This window comes from Chrysochloris asiatica, unplaced genomic scaffold, assembly GCF_000296735.1.
Source record: "Chrysochloris asiatica unplaced genomic scaffold, ChrAsi1.0 scaffold00074, whole genome shotgun sequence".
Lineage (NCBI taxonomy): Eukaryota > Metazoa > Chordata > Mammalia > Afrosoricida > Chrysochloridae > Chrysochloris > Chrysochloris asiatica.
The window spans coordinates 6,670,554-6,681,345 of NW_006408592.1; the positions used below are offsets into that span (position 1 = coordinate 6,670,554).

At 38.3% G+C, this 10,792-nt stretch overlaps 1 pseudogene; it reads right to left on the minus strand.

The window, feature by feature from the left end:
• The window catches only part of LOC102840712, a 156,382-nt pseudogene extending 146,252 nt beyond the window's left edge, over positions 1-10,130 (minus strand).
• Positions 10,131-10,792: the final 662 nt, after the last annotated feature.

Below are 10,792 nucleotides of genomic sequence, written 5' to 3' on the forward strand. Positions count from 1 at the left end.
TGACCATTCAGACATGGTGTGGCCATCCAGACATGGTGTGACCATCCATATATGGTGTGACCATCCAGACATGGTGTGACCATTCAAACATGGTGTGACCATTCAGACATGGTGTGATCATCCAGACATGGTCTGACCATACTTTGTTAGTGTCTTTGGAAGCAGACAGAAGTTTGCCAGTACAGAGGCATACTGGTGACTGGAAACAAGAAATGTATGATTTTTAAAATTGTTCTCCACATTCTTCTGGTGACCAGAGTCATGACCAATCCTCACCCTTGTTCACTCCCATTGAAGCTCTTGCTCACTGTGTGGTCTAAGCTGCACAGTGGTGAGCCAGGCAGTTGTGAACTGCATCATTATCTGTACCAACCCCAGTACCTGGATTCAGGTGAGCCCTTCTCCAGACCAGCAGAGCTGATCCTGGCCAGCCTTGGACTACTCTTTACTAGGAGAAACTGAATAGAAAGACGAACTGGTTGGCTGACCAGACTCTGCACAGCCATCTTGAACTTTTGCAAGGGACTTTGGAAGCAGATGGTGGCTTGGCAGTACAGAGGCACACTGGTGACTGGTGGCAAGAAAGGTATTTTTGTTTCCTGTTCCACACATTTCTCTAATGACCAGAGGTGTGGTCAGCCCCTACCCTCACCCACTCCCAGTGAAGTTCCTGCACAAATTTGAAACTCATTATTGTGAGATGGGTACTATCTGTGCAAACTCCAGTATCTGAATTCAAGTGAGTCCTGCTCCACACCTGCAGAGCCAGTTCTGGCCAGTCCTGGATTAGTGGGAACTCTTGTGACCAACCATCCCTGGTTGCCCTCTGGTATGGAGAAACTCTGATTCCAGGTGCTTTGAGTTCTGCATAAACTACTTCCAGATTGGCTGTCCAGAACAGACAACACCTGGGCCTATAGGAACTCCATCTAGGGCTGAGAGCAACACCATCTCATGCTTTGCCCATTCACCGTGTGAGCTTCCTGGCTGGCAGGATTCCACCAGAGTTTTCTATTCTCCGGGTCTGCACCTGCCCTGGTTTTTTCCTTTCATTGTTTTTGTTTGTTTATTCTTTCTTCTTCTTACTTTCTTTCTCTTCCCATGTTTTTTTAAAATCTGTATTAATCTTCACTTTCAATTTTTATTCTGTTCCTTTCTCCCTCTCCACTTCTCTTATTTTGTTTTCCTCCTTCCTTCCTCTCTCTCTCTTTTCTTTCTTTCTTTTTTTTTTCTCTTGATTTTTCTTTACTACTTTTTGGTGTCTTTCTCATTTCTTCATCCCTCTCCCTAATTGTGTTCAGTGCTTTCTCCGTCTTTATATTTTCCCTCTTATTTTTCTCTTCTATGTTTTTCTTTTCCTCCTTTTGATGATTTTATTTTTTTTCTAGTTGATGCTTTTTCCATCTTCTATTTTTTTTTTTTTTTTTACAGTTGCTTGTTGGTGTGTTTGTTTTCCTCTTGTGTATGTGTATTTTCCTTCTAGCTTCACTTGACAGAGGAAAGCAACTGTGCCTATACAGCCCAGGCACAACCATACTCTCTGTAACCTCACCCAGTGGACAAGAACCAATACTGACTGCTATAAACCTGATCAATGACAACGGCTAAAATCAACCAAATCCATCCTAAAATGAGCTGCATAACATTGAATGGAGAACTGTGCACACACTTCCATTCTCTAATACTATTCACAAGGAATCACTTAGTACCAAAGAACATATTAACATACAATCATTGAATAAATGAAAATGTCTCAGAGGCAACAGACAATTTCTGTTCATGCAAAGAAATAAGAGAGAATGGCTCAAACGAGTGACTAAGATATACAGGCAAAAAACATTTATTAAGTAAGAAAAGGCATTGAAACTACCTGAAGAAGAATTTTTTAAAATGCTATTTAGGTATTGTCAATGAATTGAGAGAAAGGTGTAGGAACTCAAGAAAGAATTTAGGAAAACACTATAAGAACCAAAAAATGGATGAAAGATTGGAGGCAATATAAAACCTGCAAATAGAAATATAGAAGACTAATACCACAATTTCAGAAATGGATAATTGAAAGGGCAAAGGAACACATTTGAATCAATTAAAACCCAAATTAGTGAGCTTGAGGATAAATCTCTCAATACTAGTATTCTAGAAGAACAATCAGAAAAAAGAAGGAAAAAGTATGAATAAAGCCTAAGAGTCATGTGGGACACCATGAAAAGGAAGAGTCAAAGAAAAGCACAGAAAAAATTGTTGAAGAGTTGTTGAAAGAAAACTCCCCAAACATCATGAAAGATGAGTAGATAAGTATTAAAGAAGCAGAATAAACTCCAAACTGGGTATGCTTCAAAAGAAAATCACCAAAACATTTCATAATCAAACTATCCAAAATCAGAGACAAGGAAAGAATACTGTGAACAGTTCAGGAAAAATGAAAAGTTACCTAAAATGAAGAACCAATAAGACTAAGCTATGATTTCTCAGCAGAAATCATGTAGGTAAGAAGGTAATGGGAAGACATATACAAAACTCTGAAAGAAAAAAAACAAAAACCAAAAAAACTGCCAACCAAGAATCATAAACCCAGCAGAACTATCCCTCAAATATGATGGCAAAATAACGCTCCCAGATAAACAGAAATCAAAGGCATTTATAATAACCAAACCAACTTTACAAAAAGTACTAAAGGGAGTTCTTCAGACTGACAACCAACAACATCAGACAACCACCTGAAATTAAAATGCATGACAACCCCACCCAAAACTCAATCCAGATATAAAAGTATCCAAAGTAAAACAAACCTGTAAGGATGAAAATAAGGAAGCAGATATAAAATTTAATAGAATTGAAAGAAATGGACAACTCTGCAATAATAGTTGGAGATTTTAATACACAACTTTAGTTGAAGGACAGAACAACTAGAAAGAAACTCAATATAGACACTTAAAACGAAACACAATCAACCAACTTGACCTCATAGACTTATACAGAGCATTCAATCCATCAACAGCATCAAAAACATTCTTTTCCAGTGCACTTAACATTCTCCAGAATAGACTATATGTTAGGCCACAAAGCCAACCTTAGTAAACTTAAAAAATGACATGCTATACTTATCAATTACAAAGGGAAAATCAGTAACTACAGTGGAGAAACCTGGCTGACAGATCATCTTACCAGGTGGTTAGTGTCAACAGTAATGGGTCAAATAGACACTGTGTGCCTTCTTATATGATGTTGTGAGAAGAATATAGTATTGCCATGTTCTGTGTAATTCTTGTTTAGAATGTATTCAGATTAACTCAAATTGAGAAATGTTCTACAAAATAACTGGCCTATATACTTCCAAAATGTGAAGGTCACAGAAATGGAAAGGAGGACTGAGACACTATGGTGCAATGCATCGCTTTTGTATTGCCTTTCTCGTCATGATCTCGTAACTCTCACCAAAGACTAAGTCAAATGAGGTGCTTGTGGTCCACCAATGGGACTCAATCAAACAACAGTATAATATACATTCTTTTTCTGTGCACTTAGAACGTTCTCCAGAATAGACCATATGTAAGGCCACAAAGCAAATAACAATGCAAATACAATGCATGGCACCTTTATGGGAATGTTATTCTTGTTGCTGTTAAGTGCCATCAAGTCAGTTCCAACTCATAGTGACCCTGTATAGGGTTTCCAAGGAGTGGCTGGTAAGCTTGAACTACACCACACCAAGACTCCTTATGGAGGTGGTGGTTATGTGCCATGGAATCGGTTCCTATTCATAGCAACTGTGTTCAGGGTTTCCGAAGCTGTCAATCTTTACAGGAGCAGAAAGCCTCATCTTTCTCCTGCAGAACAGCTGCTAGTTTCAAACTGCTAACCATGAGGTTAGCAGCCTGATTCGTAACCACTGCGCTACCAGTGGGGCCATGCAATTAAGGTTCATGGAATCCTACTGAGGAGTCGATCAATTTTGCCATTCCACTAAGTTTAAAATGGACCATCCCATAGGTGCATAGGGGGAACCTTACTGCCGCTAAGAGAACCAGTGGTAGAGCATACCCTTGGGACCTGCAGTCCAAGTGCTGAGAGGCAAGAGGCTTTCTGGCAGAGTGGGGTATCTTTGGGCACTTATCAGGGAACTAAAGAGTTTTGCGACACTTGCTCAACCAGGGCAGAGGTTACACCCAGTTGCTCAAGGAGATGCCTGGCTGTGAGCATGGTCAAGTTGCTGTCCTGACCAAAGAACTACATCCTGAGTCATTCCTGATCCTGAATTGTAACCTGTTATTTCCCTAATAAACCTCGGAATAACGAGGAATCCTTTCACCTTCCCCTACTCTGTTTATCATACTCCATTACTTCATATCCTTCCTTGAAGGCTCATTATCTTCCTTAATCAACATGGCTTTAACTTGTAAATGTAGTTGAAATGTAGTTTTCTCTGTCTTCATCTCCATCCTACATGTAACTCAATGCCATTTTCTTTTTAGATTCTCACATCTACTCACAATGGAATGTTTATATTTATCTCCACAGAATGTTTATATGTACCTCTGTCAGAACATATAACTCAGACTGCCCTCTAGAAAAGTTATCTATATTTGTGTTTTTCTCTCTAAATTGAATGAGAGTCTCTGGAGTGCAAGGGTAGCTGCTTCCTTCTTTTTACATCCAACAACTTAAGTTGAAATGCATGAGATCAAAGAGAAGCCTTTTTTTTTTTTTTTAAATCTGAATCACATTGACTTCTGAGTAAGAAGGGGGTCAATATCTGGGTAAATTGGTCAAAATGGTCAAGATTGTGTGAGTGGGATTACTTTTACAAAAGATAGTAGTCTGATGGTAAAAATTTCCCAATACTTGGAGGCTCACAGGAGCCAGTGGAAAATTTATTTTGTATTGGGCCTCCATTTGAGGATTTATCCATTATGTAACTGTTTATGAGATCTGTATGCCAGTCACAATCTTAGCTGCTGGCGTAGAGTGATAAATCAACAAACAAGTTTCCATCACATTCTAAGAGAAGGCACATCATAAACTAGAACAATACCTCTTGATGACAGTTGCCATTCACAGAGACAGGGAAGACTGGGAGAAAACAAGTTTTAGAGTGGGGGTAGAATCAGAATTTTATTTTAGTCACATTCAGTTTAGGATGTTTGTTGGACAGACATCTATTTGGAAATGTCAAGTAGCTAACTCAGGAGATATCAAAAGATCAGGTGAATGTTCAAATTTGGAATTTTAGGGATATATTGTTGTTAAATGCCATCTAGTCAGTTCCAACCCATACTGACTCTGTATAGGGTTTCCTAGGAGTGGCTGGTGAGCTTGAACCGCCGACCTTGCTGTACAAACCATCTTACCAGTCCAGTGCATTAAATCACAGTGCCACATCAGAATTTCAGGGATATATTAGAGACAGAGATAAGGATTTAGGGTCATATGTGTATAAGTGACATAAAACCCTGGGCCTGGGGAGACTCAAAAGCATCAATTCTTTTACAGTCTTCCTTATTCACTGTCCAGCTTTTGCGTGCATATGAGGTGATTGAAAATACCATGGCTTGGGTCAGGTGCACCTTAGTCCTCAAGCTGACATCTTTGCTCTTCAACACTTTAAAAAGGTCTTGTGCAGCAGATTTGCCTAATGCAACACGTCGTTTGATTTCTTGACTGCTGCTTCCATGAGTGTTGATAGTTGATCCAAGAAGAATGAAGTCCTTGACAACTTCAATCTTTTCTCCACTGATAAGAATGTTGTTTATTAGTCCAGTGGTGAGGATTTTTGCTTTCTTTACATTGAGATGTAATCCGTACCAAATGCTGTACTCTTTGATCTTCATCAGTAAATGTTTCAAGTCCTCTTCACTTTCAGCAAGCAAGGTTGTATCATCTGCATATCGCAGGTTGTTAATGACTATAGAGAGCAATATAAAAGAAAAGGGTGTTTATGACAGCTCCTGAGATAGATGAGCCAGTTTTATGTTACATTGAGTAATACTAATTCTTCTTTTATTAGTATTAGTTAGTAGTGGACTCCATTACTAGTAAAATGTTGCTTAAATGTTTTTTTGGTCCCAGATGAACTGGAGTGTGAAATTGAAAGCTGTGCCTATGAGTTCAGCATGGGATGATGCTTTTTATTAGAGAGATATTGAGAAGATATGAGTGATTTGGCAGATTAAGAGAGGAAAGACATTTTCCTGCTTTTGCTACCATTTTGGGAATTATTTATTTGGGAACAACCTCAAAGGACCTGAATATTATTTAACTAAAAAGGATTTAAATGTCTTTTTAGATCTCTTTTGTCAGCTTGTTGTGTTGTGGTAGCGTGTATGTTGCTGTGATGGTAGAAGCTATGCCGCTGCTATTTCAATAGCAGCAGGGTGGACAGGTTTCAGCAGAGCCTCTAGACTAAGACAGACTCCGTTACAACCAAAACATGGACTGTACAAATAAATTGGGCATTATCCAGAATAAGATGAACACATAAACATCAATATCCTAGGCATTGGTGAACTGCTATGGATTGGTATTGGCCATTTTGAATCACACAAGTATATGGTCTATTCTGTCAGGTATGGCAAACTGAAGAGGAATGGCATCACATTCATCATTACACAGAACATTTCAAGATCTATTCTGAGGCACAGTGCTGACAGTGATAGGCTAATATCCATATACCTACAAGGAAGACCAGTTAATACCACTATTAATCAAATTTATGTACCAACCACTAAACCCAGTGATGATGAAATTAAATAATTCCACCAAATTCTTCAGTCAGAAACTGATCAAACTAGCAACCAAGATGCATTGATAATTTATTATGTTTGAAATGTGACAGTTGGGAGCTAAGAAGAAGGATTGATTAGTAGTTGGAAAACATGGCCTTGGTGATAGAAATGATTCTGGAGATTGCATGATAGAATTTTGCAAGATCAATGACTTATTCATTGCAAATATATTTTTTAAACAATATAAAAGGTGACTATACACATGGTCCTTACCAGATGGAATCAAATTTATTATATCTGTGGGAAGAAATGGTGGAGAAGCTCAATATCATCAGCCAAAATAAGGCCAGGGGCATACTATGGAACAGATCATAAATTGTTCATATGAAAGTTCAAATTAAAGTTGGAGAAAATTAAAACAAGTCAACAAAAGTCAATCTTATTCAATCTTAATGCTGAGCAAATAATCAAGACCTGGACTATATGAACAAGAGTATTGCATTAGGATTGGAGGATACTTATCAATACCTTGAAATATACACAGGACCTGAAGCATATACTGGTGAAGATCAAAGACTTCAAAACTAGACCAATAAGCAACATCACAATAAATAGAAAAGACTGAAGTTTTAAGCATTTCATTTTACTTGGACCCAGAATCAATGTCTATGGAAATAGCAGTCACCAAATGAAACAACATATTGCATATTAAATTTGTGAAGTGCCATCGAGTCAATTCCAACCCATAGCGACCCTATATAGGGTTTCCGAGGAGCAGCTGGTGAGCTTGAACCGTTGACCTTGCAGTTCAAACGGCTTTGCAGTCTGGGTCATTAACCCACAGTGCCACACCAGGACTCATTACATAAACAACAACAAATCTGCTGCAAAATATCTTTCTAAACTATTAAAAAGCAAAGATGTCACTTTGAAGAGCAAGGTGTACCTGACCCAAGTCATGGCATTTTGAATTGTCCCATATGCATGGAGTCCTGGTGTGGTGCTGTAAGATAAGTGTCTGATTGCTAAGCACAATGTTGGCTATTTAAACCCACCAGCCACTCCTCAAAAACCCTATACACGGTTGCTATAGTCAGAACTAAATCCATGGCCCTTAACAACAACAGCAACTTGTGTATACAAAAGCTGGGCAATGAATAAGGAAGATGCTTTTGAATTGTGGTGTTGCCGAGGAATATTGACTATACCATGGACTGCCAGAAGAATGAACAAATCTGTACTGGAAGAAGTATAGCCAGAATGCTCCTTGGAAGTGAGAATGGTGAGATTTTGTCTCATAGACTTTGGACATTTTATCAGGACGAACCAGTTACTGGAAAAGGACATCGTGCCTAGTAAAATGGAATGTTGATAAAAAACAACAATGAAGACCATCAATGAGATGGATTGACAAATGCAACGGACTTCAACAGGAATGATAATGAGAGTGAAATACAACCAGTCAGTATTTTGTTCTGTTGTACACAGGGTGCTATGTGTCAGAACCCACACAATGATACCTAACAAAAAGAACAACAAAATTACTGTTTAGCTTTAATTAAAATGTATCAGGTCACTTTCCCAATGAACATATTTCAATGAATTCCCTTTACCTTCTTGTTACTGCTCTGAGTCCTCGGCTTGGTTTACTGTTGTTGATATTGTTAGTGCCATCGAGTCAGTACCAACTCATAGCTACACTATGTACAACAGAATGAAATACTGTCCAGATCTGCTCTGTCCTCACAATCATTGTATGCTTGTGCCAATCCATCTCCTTGAGGGTCTTCCTCTTTTTCGCTGACCCTCCACTTTACCAAGCATAATGTCTGTCTCCAGGGACTGGTCCCTCCTGATAATATATCCAAAGTATGAGAGATGAAGTCTCACCATTCTGGCTTCTAAGGAACATTCTGGCTGTACTTCTTCCAACACAGATTTATTTTTCCTTCTGGCAGTCTTTGGCACTTTCATTATTCGGCTCCAATACTATAACTCAAATGCATTGATTCTTCTACAGTCTTCCTAATTTATTCATTGTCTAATTTTCACATTCATACAAGGCTATTGAAAATTCCATGGCTTGGGTCAGTCCTCAAACTGACATCTTTGGTCTTGAACACATTAAAGAATTCTTATGCAGTAGATTTTCCTATGCAATATATGTCATCTGATTTCTTGACTGCTGATTCCATAGGTGTTGATAGTGGATACAAGCAAAATGAATTTTTTTACAAATTCGATCTTTTCTCCTTTTAGCATGATATTGCTTATTGGACCAAATGTGAGCTTTTTTTTTTTTTTTTTCTTGCATTGAGGTGCAATCCATACTGAAGGTTGTAGTTTTGGGTTTTCATCAGTAAGTATTTGGTTTATAGATCTTCTAAAGCTGATCCCTGCCATCCCTTTCAGTTTTACTTGTATCATTTTCAATCTCTCTTTATACTTTAGCTACATTGGATGCTTTCTCACTTCCTTGAATATACTATATGTGGAACTTTTTGCATATTGCTCCCTTGTTTGGAAATGCTCTCCCTATTCTCCTCTCTTCTTCCTTCCATTTATTCTTCAGGTTTCAGGTTAAAGCTGATCATTTCTGCTTAATTGATGAGGCTTTCTCTGACTCCTTTTGAGAACCATTAACCTGAATTTTTGCTTCTTGCTTACCGTCTGTCTTCCCATTATGTTGTCGATTCTGGAAGGCAAGTTGTGCTTCTGATTTGTGCCCAGAACCTAGCACAACTCCTGAAAATTGGAATTACTCAATGTATGGTTTTAATAATATATTATATTTAAATATTCATATTTTGAATAATTATTATTAACAAATTGATTTTCATGAAGTCAGCTCTATCCAGTATTCTCATGTGTATCAGGACATGGTTTTCTCTCTGGCTCAGGCTCCAAAGGTTAGATCCTTTGATGGACAATCCTATCCTAATTAGATACAGAGACAAACTTGGGAAAGTCATCCAGTGTATGCAAAGTTAAATGGTTGATGAAGATTCACTGGGCAGAACAGTCTGGATTGAGGCATAGCTTTGAAAGGTTGTAGATCCTATTCCAGATTGCCTGGGACTACTTTGTCTATTCCCAGGAAATACTCAGGAGACTCTCACAGTCTGAGTACAGCTGAGAGAAAGTGACGAACCAAATTATAGGGAAATTTCAGGAAAAACCTCAAACTTTCCATAATTTCTCAGATCCCATTTCTTCACCCATTCTATTCATTTTCTCTGAAATGCCTGCCACCACTTCTCAGACCCTGGCTCCTCATACCGCCCTGTGCTTATCTCTAATCACACCGTCTTTACCATGCATTATTTTATTCATCACTTTCAGGTCTTCCCCCACTACCAGGCCTTGATCTTCTTTAAAGCGGTATTGCATCTGTTTTGGTTTTGTCATCCTTCGCATCTAGCTCAGTTCTTAAAACACCATGAGCCTTCACTGACTAAGCAACTGACAACACGAAGACAGTCTTGACTTGAAGGATTTATAGTCAAGTGAGCTGAAGATGAAGTCAAAGTGAAAGAGGCATGCTAACTTGTCAAGTTAGTAAATGATGCAATAAATGCTACAATAGAAATGTACCAAGAGTGTATTTGGTAAGATATTAGATGCATAAATTCTGTTATCTGATTGATTGGGATCCAAACCTAAGTTGATTACTAATGACTCTGTGATCTTGGGAAATTAAACAATACTGCCAAATTTTGTTTTTCTCATCTGCAAATTGAAAGAGAAAAAATACTTTATATTGTTGCTGAGGGGATTAAATGAGGTCAGGTCAGGCAAAGTGCTTAATATTGGAGACGGAGCATGGTGAGAAGTCTATAAGTATTAGTTATGGTGATGATGATTATGGAGTTGAACTCCAGAAAGCTTGTGTGAAGAAACGGTGTGTTTAGAAAAGTTTCACAAAGTAGCTGATGCTTGAGCTCATTCTCTGTGGATGGTCTGAAAATTTTCAGGCAAAGAAGATGGTTGAGGAGGGTATGAGGAGTTACTGTCAGAGAAAACTACAAGTGCACAGGCATTGCAATATGAAAGAGCCTTCATAGTTTTGA